The 14,082-nt window shown below is 44.4% G+C and overlaps 1 protein-coding gene across 2 annotated transcripts in view; it reads right to left on the bottom strand.

The window, feature by feature from the left end:
* Positions 1 to 14,082, bottom strand: part of Cracd (capping protein inhibiting regulator of actin dynamics) — a 207,856-nt gene that overhangs the window by 71,959 nt on the left and 121,815 nt on the right. The window contains exon 1 of one of the 2 annotated variants that reach the window (XM_055629199.1): positions 13,241 to 13,387. The exons of the other annotated variant lie outside the window; for it this stretch is intronic. The gene's annotated coding sequence lies outside the window, so the exon portion shown is untranslated. Of the gene's footprint in view, positions 1 to 13,240; positions 13,388 to 14,082 lie in introns of those variants that run through there. 2 annotated transcript variants of the gene reach the window in all.

Below are 14,082 nucleotides of genomic sequence, written 5' to 3' on the forward strand. Positions count from 1 at the left end.
TACTACTCCTATATGTATTTCAGGGACTCTGTTTAATATCTATCTATATTAGCAAAAGGAATGCTCCATCAGGGCAGAGCTCATTGCAGGTACCACTGTGGTGCTTCAGAACAGAGCCCCTCCCAATTCCCAATGAAGACTCATCTGCTAAAGGCTTGGTCCCAGCCGGTGGCACTGTTGAGAAGTGGTTGGGTCATGAGGGCACTGACCACAGTAGGTTATTCTATTGACAAAATCATACTGAATGGGCTGTTAGGAGGTGGACCCGGTGAGAGACAGGTCACTGAGGGCGAGCTTTTAAAGTGCCCTTGGGACTTCCTGTCTCTCTGCTTCCTGGTTACCATAACGCAAGCAGCTTTCTTCCACCATAACCCTTCCAAAAGAAGTCACAGCAATCCATGTTCCAAACTTTGTGATTTCCCCCAATCCCCCACCAACACCACATTGTGTCTCTTTGTCTCTGAGGGATGTGGTCTCACTGTTACATACTTTCTATATATTTAAGACAGAAACACCTGTCATATGATGTCAGTTCCTCTTCTGTTTACCTTCTAACTTTTCTTGTGCCACATTTTATAGCACAAAAGTTTTAAATTATGTCCAGTTATATATATTTTTTTTGTCCTTTTATGGTTGTTTAGACCTTTGCTTTAAAGGTTGGATGTGCTGTCAATAATTAGGATTTGTGGGCATGGCTGGAATCTGAACAGATGACACATGACCTTCAATTAGTACTTTGCAGTCAGTGTCCAAGGAGACTGAATACTTGTGTGATCTAGACAGGCATTTTGTCTGCTGCCTTCCTTCAGAGGGATCAATTTCGTTGCTCAGCCAGCTCAGCCTTTGTGATGGAGATGAGCGGTGGAACCCAATGAGACCGTAGCATCACAGAGTATGCTGATCACACTCTCGTTCTTCCTAGGAAATGAGTAGCCCTGAGAATAATCCTTCCATAGACATCTCACAAACTGAAAGTTTCAAAGATCGACAGCACTTTACGGTTTCTAAACAGAATCCGTAAGTGGTTCATGAAAACTTGGGCAAATCCAAATTAAATGTCTTATCTTTCTCAGTGTTGACTTAGTAGAAGCCCCATGATTTATCGCTTTATGACACTCGGTCAGATATGAGGGAACAAGTGCTTTCATGTGTTCCCTGCCCTCACTTTATCTCTTGTAGGAAAATCTGTTTTTATCTATAAGAAAACAGGGTGAGACATTTCGTTTCATTTAAATCCACAGCTTGCAGTCCATCAGATCATAACACGTGGACACTAATGCCCTCCTGAAATCCTGCCCTGGAGCACAGCGTTACTCTGTTCTAGGAATCCGAGTGGAAGGCAAAGCAAAGAGAACACATCATGCCTTGGAGAAAATCAGGGAGTTCCCTTGGCTTCAGCAGGACCAGATTCTGACTGCTAAGGGTGTATTTTCAGTATTAATCTTCCATCTACGTTCTAGCTGTCTACTGAAACCCTTCCGCTTGAACTCACACCATGAATAATCACGTTACACAAGAGCGAACAGATCATTATCGCCACCATTTTCCAATTCCTGGTGTGAGTATGGCTTTACCTTATTCATACCTTTCAAGGAGTGAAAAGGTACAGGGGCCAAAGAATGGCTTTAGATGCAGTCGGCTCTTGTTCCTGCCTTTCCTACACACTATTGACTCCTATTCACACCTTCATCATTCTTCTCTAAGCCTCACTATCTCCCACACACCTTCCTCCCCCCACCTTTTGAGCCATGGTCTCACTTAAGCAGCCCTGGTTGGCCTGAAACTGTCTATTCAGACCAAGCTGACCTTGAACTCTTATTGAACTATTAAAGATCCACCTGTCTGTGTCTTCTAAGCTTTGAAATTATGTGCCACCACACCCAGACATATTTTCCCCTCTTTCGCAACATAATTTTTAATTGTACTATGGTTTACGAATTGGTGGATCCACAATGTAGTTTGTACTCATGTTCATGGCAGCATTATTGATAACATCAATCTAAATGTCTATCAACTGATAATGGAATAAAAGAAATGTGGCATAGAGCCATAGCATGGACTACTGTTCAGTCAAAAATAGGCTTGAAACACTTGTTAATTAAACAACATGGATGAACCACAAAGGTCACACACATGCTGGCATTGAGGATATAGTTCAGCAGTAGAGACTGTGCCTACTCCGCATAAGCACTTGGGTTTATTTCCAGCCTGCCAAAATAATAATAATACATGTGATTTAATGTACCAGGGTGGGTTGGTTCCCGTGGGGGATCTCCCCCTTCTCTGAGGAAGAGAGGGGAGAATGGGGGGAGGGGTGTGTATACGGGGACTGGAAAGAGAGGAGAGGGGCTACAATTAGGATGTAAAGTAAATAAATAAAATTTTTAAATGTGAAAGAAGATAGTCATAAAGGGCCACGTTGCTATAATTTGATTTATGTGATGTTCTTAAAAAAGGCAAAACTAAAGGAATAGAAAACATGATTGCCAGAAGCCAAGGGAGGAAGGGTAGGTATCTGTTTGGAAATTCTAAAATTAAACAGTGGTGACTGTTGCATGATACATAATGAAAGAAAAAAAAAAAACCCAAGTTGTATGCTATAAAATCGTAGATTTTGGTAAGTACAGCTCTCAACCTTCACCAAAGAAACTTCTCTTTTTTTTTGTAGTCAGGCTACTACTGAGCTCCATGACTGGTCAAAATGAAGAGAATGAGTGACCAATTAGGACTTCTACAACATGCCCCCGACACCCAAGACTCAGGGAACACCACAGGAGAAGGGGTGAAAAGGTACAAGGGCCAAAGAATGAGGATGCCTGCTGTGAGTGTCTTCTGGACATTACAGGGACTCTCCAAGCAGGAAATGTCAACAGTGTGATTGCTCAGACGAGACCTGCATATTCAACACCAGCTAACACTGACTAGGCCCCACCCCTGGATGAAAAGCTAATGGCTCCTCTAGGGACAAGCCCCCTGAGAGGATATCCAGTTCCACATGGTCAGCCCTAAACATGCACACATAAGGCCAACAGTAAATGAGCTCAGAAGGATGTAGATATCACGAGTGAAAGAGAATGTATATGAGACAGAGGAGCTGATTATTACACACTCATACAGATTTCATATATAATTCTAGGAAATAAAAGCCCATCTTTAGTGATGGGTGACATATTAGGGGTTGCATAAGGAAAGGTGAGGAGCAGTTTCAGGAGTAAGCAAGGGAGTGAGGAGGAGGGTTATGCATCCCTACTCTTAGACAGTGGGCTTGGTTTTCATTTTTCTCCACGTTTCTAACCTGCCATAACTTTTTATTTAACTTGGCAGCATGAATATTTTCAACATGGACCACTTTTTCACTCACTCAGTCCACGAAACAGAACTTTTAGTATTTACATACGCTTTACAAACAACTAATTTGATTCATGAGTATTTGTTGAGTATCATGAGTACTATTGGTCATACTATATGTTATCTGCATGTTGGTTGTGCCTTACTGGGCGATATCCGCTCTCCTGGCCCTGCAGCACTCAGGAAAATACCCATGCTGCCAAGTTAAATAAGGAGCTGGAATACAGTTCAACCAATCCCCTCTGGGTAGCCGTCTCTGTGTATTCATACATACATAAAAGATGCTCCTCGACTGATGTGAGATTTTTCCCAAGTGATTCATCACCAGCTCAAGTTGAAAGGACATTTGATAGCTACAGACCATAGCTGAGCCTGGCCCTGCCCAAAAGTGTTCCGATCACACGGGTCACCTTCCCTAAATTCACAAGGTTCTCTGCAGTTCTTATTGTCAGGAGGCGGCATTGTGTCAGTAAATGTACACCCGGCTGTGCGTGCAGTGTGGCTGTATTGTAGGTTTCCGTTATGTTTGAGGTTTTCTCAGCTGGCAAGCCACATGCGACACGGGATTGAGAATGAGGCAATCTCATTCATTCACATGGTTCCTAGTTCATTCAGGCTACTACAACAAACACCAATGGACAGTAATGTCTGAACAACGTAAATAAAGTTTCTGCAGGCTCAGAGGCTGCATCGCACATCCTAACATGTAACTGCGTTTACTGAGTAGGTCTCTGCTCAGGATTGAGGTGCCAGAAAAATTAGTGTCTTTGTGGGTCCCTGTCTTAGTTCAGGTTTTATTGCTGTGAAGAGACACCATGACCAAGGCAATTCTTTTAAAGGAAAACATTCAATTGGGGCTGGCTTACAATTTCAGAGGTTTAGTCCATTATCGTCATGGCTAGACACACTCAGCCAGACGTAGTCCTGGAGAAGGAGCTGAGAGTTCCACATCCAGATCAGCTGGTGGCAGGGAGAGACCCTGTGTCCCTCACTGGGCAGAGATTGAGCACTGAAGACTTCAAAAACCACAGGGACACACTTCCTCCAACAAGGCCACACCTACTCCAACAAGGCCACACCTCCTAACAGTGCCAGTCCCTAAAGGCCAAGCATTGAAACAGGAGTCTGTGGGGGCCATGCCTATTCAAACCACCACTGTCCCCTTCTTCACAACGGGCAACTTCTTTTTGAGTCTTTCTAAGGCAGAAAGTCATAAAAGAAACAAATTCACAAGTAGACAGAGGACAAAAGGTCTCCAGGCCCTTTGTAGCAGCAGGCTTTCTGTTCTTGAGTATGGAGCCTTCCCTGACCTAGTCACCTCCAACAGATTCTGCTTTGAACCTTCGGGTTCAAGTTGCAGTGCATGACTTCTGAAGCAGACACAGTGAATGAGGCTGAAGCAAGCCTCCTTGGCTATCCAGATGCTTCGCTTTGCTCATGCCTCTGAGCACAGCTTCCTCATCACCGCTGCTACCACAGCCGTCTCCCACCTCCTTAGAGAACTTTAGCTGTGACTTCAAAATCACCTCTCATGTCTCTTCCTGTTTTACTCTCAGGACATCTCCATGACGTGTACTTTGCCATTTGGCAGAAAAGGAAACTTCAGCATGAAGAGGTTAAATACTGACTTCCTATCTCATAGTAAGTAGCAGGGCTGAAACGGAAGCCCTGAACTTGGGGGGGGGGGTTAGTCTATGACTCTTCTATGACAGCTTAAGTCACAAATGTCTCCCACTGACCTCTGGATAATTCTACAGCTCCAGGGTGGGCTCTCTACCCTTCTCCATCCTTGGGTATATATGAGAGTTTGGCAGACACATAAATATCCCACATGAGAACTGCATATTTTAATATTTATTTATATTTAATGTACTTTGTACTAAGCCATACTAGCTCATTTGTTAAGCTATGTTACTTAAATCATCTATTATTTAATTATTTACTGTCTTGACGTCTTGTTTCTGTCAGAAGACCAAATTCTCTCTGGTAAATGGTGGTCTCATATACTTAACCACCTGAACATGTGCTGGCATGGGACACAGAGCAGGTGACCAGCAGAACACGTTCCAGCAATCTGTTTAGATTTCAACACAGAGCTTAGTAATATTTGAGGATATGGTCACTGAAATGCCTGGATTACAATGAGACAGAATTTCAGTGTGAACAGGTGAGGTACCAGGCTCAAGGGTGGGGATGGGACAGGTGCACAATACCTGAAGCTCTGAGCTTGTGGTGTGTGTGTGTGCGTGCGTGTGTGTGTGTGTGTGTGTGTGTGTGTGTGTGTGTGTGTGTGTCTCCTTAGGTACTTTGATTAAGAAAGAAAACTAGCTTCAATGCTGGACCTTCACTGAATTACAGATGGAGATTCAGTTGTTCCTAAGGGACAGGAAGAGGAAGGAGTGGGTACAGTTAAAAAGAGTTGACCAGGAAGATCATTGGTAGATTCTGTCTGGAAAACAGAAACCAGCTACACTCTGTAAGACAGTGTGTATGTGTGAGATATGACATACTTATAACTGACAATAAAGACCACTCACTTCAAAATTCCTTTCTTTCTTTTCTTCCTTTCTTCTTTCCTTTCTCTTTCTTCCTTCCTTTCTTTCCCTTTTTTCTTTCTCTCCTTTCTTTCTGCTTTCTCTTTCTTCTGTTTCTTTTTTCTCTTTCTTTCCTTTTTCTTTCTTCTTCTCTTTCTTTCTTCCTTTCTCTCTTTCTCTCTCTTTCTTTCTTCTTTCTTTCTTTCTTTCTTTCTTTCTTTCTTTCTTTCTCTCTCTCTCTCTTTCTTAATTTCTGTGTGTGTGTAGGGTGTGTGTTTCTAGACAAGGTTTATCTATTTAGCTTTGGCTATCCTGGAACTTGCTCTGTAGACCAGGCTAGAGCCTCAAACTCAGAAATCTACTTTCCTCTGCCTATAGAGTTCTGGGATTAAAGGTGTGCACCACCACTGTCCAACCCGCATAATTATCTTTTTAAAAACTAATTAATTAAATTTACATCTTGGTCATAGGTCCCTCCTCTCCTCCCAATCCCACCCTCTCTCCTGCATCTCCCCCTGTTTCTTCAGAATAGGGCAGCCCCTCTATCCAGACACCCCAGCTCATGTATTCACATGAAGACTGAGTTCAGCTTCCTCCCCTATGGTCTGGGAGGGCAATCCCATCAAGGAGAAGCAATCAAAAAGCGGGTAACATAGTCCATTTCAGATATATCCCCAACTCTCCCGACTTTTGGGCCCACATGAAGCCTAAGATACCCAACAGGTATTTATAAGCAGAGGACCTAGGTCCAGACCATGCATTGTCCTTGGTTGGTACTTCAGACTCCACAGACCCAGAAAGACACACATGGTATGTACTCACTTATAAGTGGATTTTGGTCATATAGTACAGGATAGACATACTACAATGCACAGACCCCACAAAGATAAGTAACAAGGGGGACCTAGGGGGGATGTGTAAATCTCAATCACAAGGGGAAATAGCACAGATGTAATGGTGGAAGAGAGCGAACAGGACCATCAGAGCAAGTCAGCCTGGGCCCACATAATTATCTTTAAGAGTCTAGACTACCTTTGTTTTTGTGCATAAAGTTTTATTAGAACACGGGTACTCCCACTTGTTTAAGCACTAACTATCTCTGTTTAAGTACTACAAACTGCACAACAATCTCTGCTGAGTCCATTTATCTCTCAAGGCCTGAGATAGCAGTCCTGTGGTCCTTTACAAAAGTTGGCTAATCTCTGCTGCAAATGTGCTTTCAATAAGGTAACCACAAAGGGGAGAGGGAAAGGAGGCCAGAAGCTATTAGCTTCATAAAGGCCAAGAAGTTTCTTTTGTTACTGAAGACACATTGCTCTAGCCCATGATCTCATCACTTAACCAGTCCAAGAGCATCTGTCTGTCAAGCCAAGATTCTCTTCATCATTCTTGTGTTCTGGATCTTAAGTACCAAGTCTGGCTAGGGTTATCCCCTAAGCTCATGTGCAGAAGGAATTCAACAGATAGAAAAAGAGAATGAGTAATTTATATAATTGTCGGGGAAGGTACTACAACAATCATCTGGTCTGAAGAGGAAGTAAGCGGCAGGTTCTTTTTTGGTGCTATTGGTTGGCCCCAGGGCCTTGTGGATGCAAGCAGGCAAGTGCTCTAGCACTGTGATATATACCCATCTCTAGCTAACGGGGCCTTGGGAAAGCGATTAGATTGTGAGGGCTCTGATGTCATCAACTGATTAATCCACCAAGGGACTCAAAGGCTGATCGAATTATTGGGAGGTCGTAAAGGTGGGGCCTGGTTGGTAGGTCGATAGAGGTGTGATTTCTGAAGGACCCTGAGGGCCAAGCCCCTTCCCATCATTCCTCAACTTCCTGGATGCTACGTGAGCAAATCTGCTCCGTCCCAGTCTCTCTGGCACCACGCTCCACTTCTTCTCAGTGTCGGGACAACAGATCCAGCCAGCACTGGGTTGAAACCCCTGGAACTGCAAGCCAAAATGAATCTTTCTGTCTTTTAAATTGTTTCCCTCAGGTAAATTGTTCCTGTCACAGAATGAAAGTCTCACTAATGCAATCCCTCACATTTTCAACGACGTTTAATGGAAAGGGTTAAAACTTTTAACACAGAACATAGAGAAGAGTCTTAGTATTTTGCTGACTCAAAATCATCATAGCACACCAGCCTTCTGAGGTCACTAAGGGCTGAAGGCACTAAGGAGCCAAGCCAACACCTTCTTCTATCTCTGCTCATCCTCCTCATTCTCATGAGCCATTATGCATACTAGGGATACCAGGAGTGAAAAGATCTAAATAAAGCACGAAGCTCATGGCCAAACCCCAAGAACCCCCTCAAAGGCCCATTTAATGTGATGGCTTGGTCTAATTTAATTCTACAATCATAGACATCCACAATGTGCCTCTGCAAAGCCAGTTAGAGTGCTGGGTTCAATGAACCAGCAACCACGCACCGTTAACAATGGTTTCTGCCATCTATCTGTCTGTCTATCTATCTGTCTCTCTCTCTGTGTATCTATCTACCTATCTATTCTACCTACCTACCTACTTATCTACCTACCTGTTCTATCTATCTATCTATCTATCTATCTATCTATCTATCTATCTATCTATGTGTATGCACGCATGGGCATGCATACATCACAAACACACACACACACACACACACACACACACACACACACACAAGCAAACACACGAGGCAACCTACCTAGTATTACCTGTCCTCCAATGGAAGAACACACCACCAATGAACCAGTCTTAAAAAAAAAAAACAAAAAACTTAAATCTGATAGCACCTCAATCATTACCAATTTATAGAAAAATACAGAGGGCAGAGGAACACATAAACCACCACAGAGGAATAGCCAGCAAAATCCAGGCTGAAGATGGCTCAACAGAACAAACTCATGAAATTATAGTGAAAAAAAAAAAAAAAAAAAAAAGGAAAAAGTGACAGAGGGCAGACTTTGGATAGATAATGCAGTTCAGGTGCTCATTAAAGGCAGCACACCGAATGCCAATTTTTCTCCTTCCTGGGCTGGACAAATGGCTCAGAGGTTAGGAGCACTGGCTCTTCTTCCGAAGGTCCTGGATTCGGCTCCCAGCAACCACATAGTAGTAGCTCATCAACCATCTACATCTGCTGCCCTCTTCTGGCCTGCAGGCACACATGCAGGCACAATACTGTATAAATAATAGATAAATAAATCTTAAAAAAAAAAAAAGATACGTATCTCCTTCCTAAGATAACCTATTTCTTTTTTAGCTTTATGTAAAATCTTCTAGAGATTTTAAAATTAATTTACAAGAAAATACCAATCTACATTCTTTTCTCCCTTCATGAAAATACACGTGTGCAGGCCAGGTGTGCTGGCGCCCTCGGGGAGGCAGAGGTAGGCGGATCTCTGAGGCCAGCCTGGTCTACAGAGCGAGTCCAGGACAGCCAAGGCTACCCAGAGAAACCCTGTCTCTGGAAAAAACCAAAAGGAAAGAAGAATGTGCGCAGGACATGCTGTCCCTGCCATCTTTCCCTGGAGTCCTGCAGCATAACCCACTCTGCATCCCTCACCCTCCCAGCCTGCACCCTCCCAGCCACACCCCACGTGGCTGCAGGCAGGAACTGGCCAGCATTTAAAAGGGTCTGACTCTACCCAGCAGGGTATTAAGGCAGATGCTGAGACTCATAGCCAAACTTTGGGCAGAGTGCAGGGAATCTTATGCAAGAAGGGGGAGATAGAAAGACCTGGAGGGAACAGGAGCTCCACAAGGAGAACAACAGAATCAAAAACTCTGGGCCCAGGGGTCTTTTCTGAGATTGATACTCTAACCAAGGACCATTCATGGAGATAACTAGAACCCATACACAGATGTAGCCCATGGCAGCTCAGTGTCCAAGTGGGTTCCCTAGTAAGGGGAACAGGGACTGTCTCTGACATGTACTCAGTAGCTGGCTCTTTCATCACCTCCCCTTGAGGGGGGGAGCAGCCTTACCAGGCCACAGAGGAAGACCATGAAAGACAGTCCTGATGAGACCTGATAGTCAGATGGAAGGGGAGACCTCCCCTATCAGTGGACTGGGGAAGGGATGTGGGAGGAGATGAGGGAGACAGGGAGGGTGGGTTTGGGAGGGAATGAGGGTGTGGGCTAGAACTGGGATACAAAGTGAATAAATTGTAATAAATAAAAAATTATATATATATAAAAAGGTCTGATCATGTCAAAAGCCATTCAGCTTCTGCTCCTACCTACAGGACCAAGTTCAACTTCCCCTCAGGGCACAGCATTCAGTCTCTTTCATAAACTGGCTCTAATCTGCAGCCTTCCAGGGGTCTGGCCTACCACTCTTATTAAAAGCCCTCAACCCAGGCAGGCTGGACTACCAGCTACATTTTCGAAGGCACAAAGCATGTTCTTCTTGTTTTTTGTTTTGTACAAGGCTATCCTTCGCCTGGAATTTCCTTTCAGCCCTTTGATTACTTTTTGCTTTCTATCTGTCCTTCGTGGAGCAGCTAAACTGTCATACATCCTTTCAGAAGCCTGCCCTCGCCTCGCACAGGCAACCTACCTCCTTCAGCCACGCCCACAAGGCCCTCCTCCTTTCCTTCAGAACTTTGAGATAGTATATGGCACAGCAGCACACTCCTCCTTGATTGTGACTGTGTAATAAATGAATAATCATGCTCTACCATCAACCCAGTCCCCTTCCCTGGGGGTCCTGTTCAAAGAACAGGATTTCAAAAAGAATAGCAAATGTCAAGATGGGGTGCGGGCTGGGGTGAGCAGTCCAGAGAAACGGATCTCCATCCCAGATGGTCTTTGAAATTAACATCTTGTATTATTTACTCTCCGCCCCAAGGGCTGCCCTGGGGCTCATCACTTCTTCCAACAGGACCCAACAGGCTTTCTGACTCCTCCACTTGAAAATGAGCTGTCCGTTGGTGTGTGTGCCGTCTAAACCCCATCATCTGCTTCTCTCTTGGTGTGCGCCATCTAAACCCCACCGCCCGATTCGAGGTCAAGCTAGGGTTTGGAAAGCCAGCAAGTGCCCTGCAGCAGCAAACACCCGAAACTGGTGTCTTCCTAACTCATCTGCTATGCTCACCTCCCAGGAAGCAAAGGACTTCTCAGTTGTCACGTGAGTGAGGACGTTTCTGAACTTATGGGGACATATCTGTCGGTAGAGATACACTTATCAAAATGTCAGTGACATGGGTGTGGACAAGTGGGAGCTGTGTCCCTGGCCTCCTAGTCCAGCATCCAACCTGTATGGCTGGAGGTCGGCCGCAGGGCGCCTTTACTCCCCCTCCCCCTTTTCCTCTTTCAGTCACAAATAATCTCCTTCTGTCCATTCTTGAGTTTCTTTCAACAGTTCCTCACACCTCCTTCCCAAAACAGTACCATCAAGTATGGTGGTGGCCAATCAAGTTTTCACAGATTAGACCCACCCTTTCCCAATGCCTTTCAGAATGTTTTACACTTGAGCACTGATACTACTGGACTATTGTAACCTCTTACCTGCTGGGCATCCTGATGGTGCAGGGCTGCGGGCTGACCATATGTGAGCTCAATACCCACACTGCCCAGTAAACAGAAGGGTGAGTATACATGCCCATTATCACATTAATTGACTGCAGAACCTTGGCCACAGTCTGTTTCCTAAAATCCAGTTCACTCTCTATGTCCACCATATTGAGCTGCCTCCTTTCCTGCCACTTGCTTCTTCCCTTAATCTTAAACGCTGTTTCCATATGTGTTTCATATCTGGTCCTCAGAGCCCTCAAAAACAAAGGAATTTTCTGAATCCAGGAGGACTTCCTTTGTTGTTGTTTTGCTTTTTTCATTTTGTTTTTCAAGACAGGGTTTCTCTGTGTAGCTCTGGCTGTCCTGGACTCCATGTATAGACCAGGCTGGAACTCACAGAGCTCTGACTGCCCCTGCCTCTCTGAGTGTTGGGTTTAAAGGTGTGCACTGCCACCACCCAGGTCAGGAGGACTTCTGGATTCATCTTCACACTCCCTCTTGCAACAGGGAGCAGAGATGGTGGGAAAACCCCTGTTTTTCACGCTCGGGTGGTTTCCTCCAGTTCACCTACCACTCAGAAGGTTCTGAAGTGACCCATCATTTATCCTTTCATATTTTCTCATGTTCAGGACACCGTATTCAGGGCAATCAAGGTTAAAAGGTAGGCCAGGCTGCACTACTTGGCCAAATACCAACAATGATGGCAGATTTATTGTTCTATATTATAGCCCAAAATAAATGAAAGGGACAATAACACCATTATGAAATGTTCTTGTGAGATTTTGCCCGCTTTATTTTTTCCCAAAAGCTTTGTAGGACACAGACTATTTTGGGCTGTTATAGGAAGAAAATTCCTGCATATTCAAATACACATTTGTGTCTCCTTTGACCTCAGCAGAAAGATGTATTGGACTCTGTACACTGAAATCCACTGACTGTGAGTTTATATGGAGACAGGGCCATTATAACAGCTATCAAGTTAAGATGTGGTCATTGGGTTAGGCTGTAATCCAATATAACCGATGCCCTTGTAAAAAGGGGGAATTTGGACTCAGACACAAACAGAGGAAGATAAAGTGGCAGCATTGCCTACAAGCCAAGGAACACCTGCTGAGGAGGCTCAAGTGAGAGCCTCAGAACTCAGAAGGAATCAATGCTACAGACACCCTGATTTCCAACCTCTAGCCTCCAGAATTTAAAGGCAACTGGTTTCTGCTGTTTAAGCTGCCCAGTGTGTGGTGCTTAAGTTAGAGCACCCCTAAGAAACTAACACAGTCCCGGATGGACAGTGAGTCTCCAAGAGCCTCCAGCCAGCACTGCCAAGGACCCACTCCTGGTTACGAGAGACCGAACCTCTGTTAAAAAGAAAAACAACAACAAACAAACAAAAAAAACCCAGTCTTGCTAACTGTAGAAGACACATCTGAAGCGCTCACTCACTTCAGAATCCTTTCCTTATTCATGTAAAAACCAATTTAAATGACAATTCTAAGTACTCTTTTGCCAAGCTAGGGTATAGAAAGTAGACACACATGGGTGTGTACATTCCTCTCACACTCACATTCTCTCTCTCTCTCTCTCTCTCTCTCTCTCTCTCAGAGAAAAGCCCTCTGTTGTTAGGTCTTGAATAGGTCAGAAGTTCCCATAGTTCTTGTAGGCTTAACAGATGAGACTGGAACAGCTGCTTCTTCAATACACAGTATTGTCTTAAAAAGATGCTCAGAGCGAATTACAATTAGATTACAGAGCTGTCAAAGAGGGTTATAATTATAGCATTTATTCACCACATTTCTAAGCCAGACCTATACAAAAGGAAGTGAAAGCTGAAGGGAAATCAGAAAAGCCCCACTCCACATTACTTACCTCAGCAGGAAATCTGACAGAGGGAGAGGGGAAGCTAGGAGACCCTTGCCATCAGCAGCTAGGCTTTGTGTTTCCAGGCGCTGGAGGACATGAGCTGGTGGCAACCTCTTTCCTTCTCAGTTGGAAGAGCAGGGCCAGCAAGGTTGCCATGACTCACCCACAGCTACAGACAAGCAAGGGAGGAGCTGAGGCCAAATCAAGAGCTAGGCAGCTCCTGCCAGGAGGCTGAGCAAAGGGAAGCAAAATCAGGATGGCCAAGCTCGGCCCCTTGTTTTGGTCTCATCTATAAGAGCATATTAATTTACCCAGAGGCTATTTATCATGCAGCTCTGAGGGAGCTTGGAAACTGTCTCACTCCTGCTAAAATGACACAAAGAAAAGAGAAGAAGAGCATGCCCACTGCCACTTATGCTGGTCAATTCCCTTACTGATCAATAATGCATTTAGCACCGCAGGAAGAGCGATCCGGCCCACTCGGTCACCTCCAACCTCAGTATCCCAGAGATAAATTGAAGATAGCAATGTTTATGCAGCGAGCAAACTCCTTGAAGGACAATAATTTCAACAGCCCGCCAGGCTCCCAACCATGGATTCAAGGAAGCAACAAACAGATACCTACTGTGTTCCTTGTACATGTAAGATGCCACCCTAGAGACTAACACGTTGAAGGTCTGACGTAGATTTGTTTCTCACAAGCTCACAGTTCTTTTGAAAAGACAGGGCACACAGGAAGGGAAAGTAAATTAAGAATGACCTCCACCTCCTCCCCCAAACACTGATAATTGCTAATTCAGTTATATATATATATATATATATATATATATATATATATATATATATAT

Source organism: Psammomys obesus, unplaced genomic scaffold (genome assembly GCF_907164565.1).
Source record: "Psammomys obesus unplaced genomic scaffold, mPsaObe1.curated_primary_1811, whole genome shotgun sequence".
Lineage (NCBI taxonomy): Eukaryota > Metazoa > Chordata > Mammalia > Rodentia > Muridae > Psammomys > Psammomys obesus.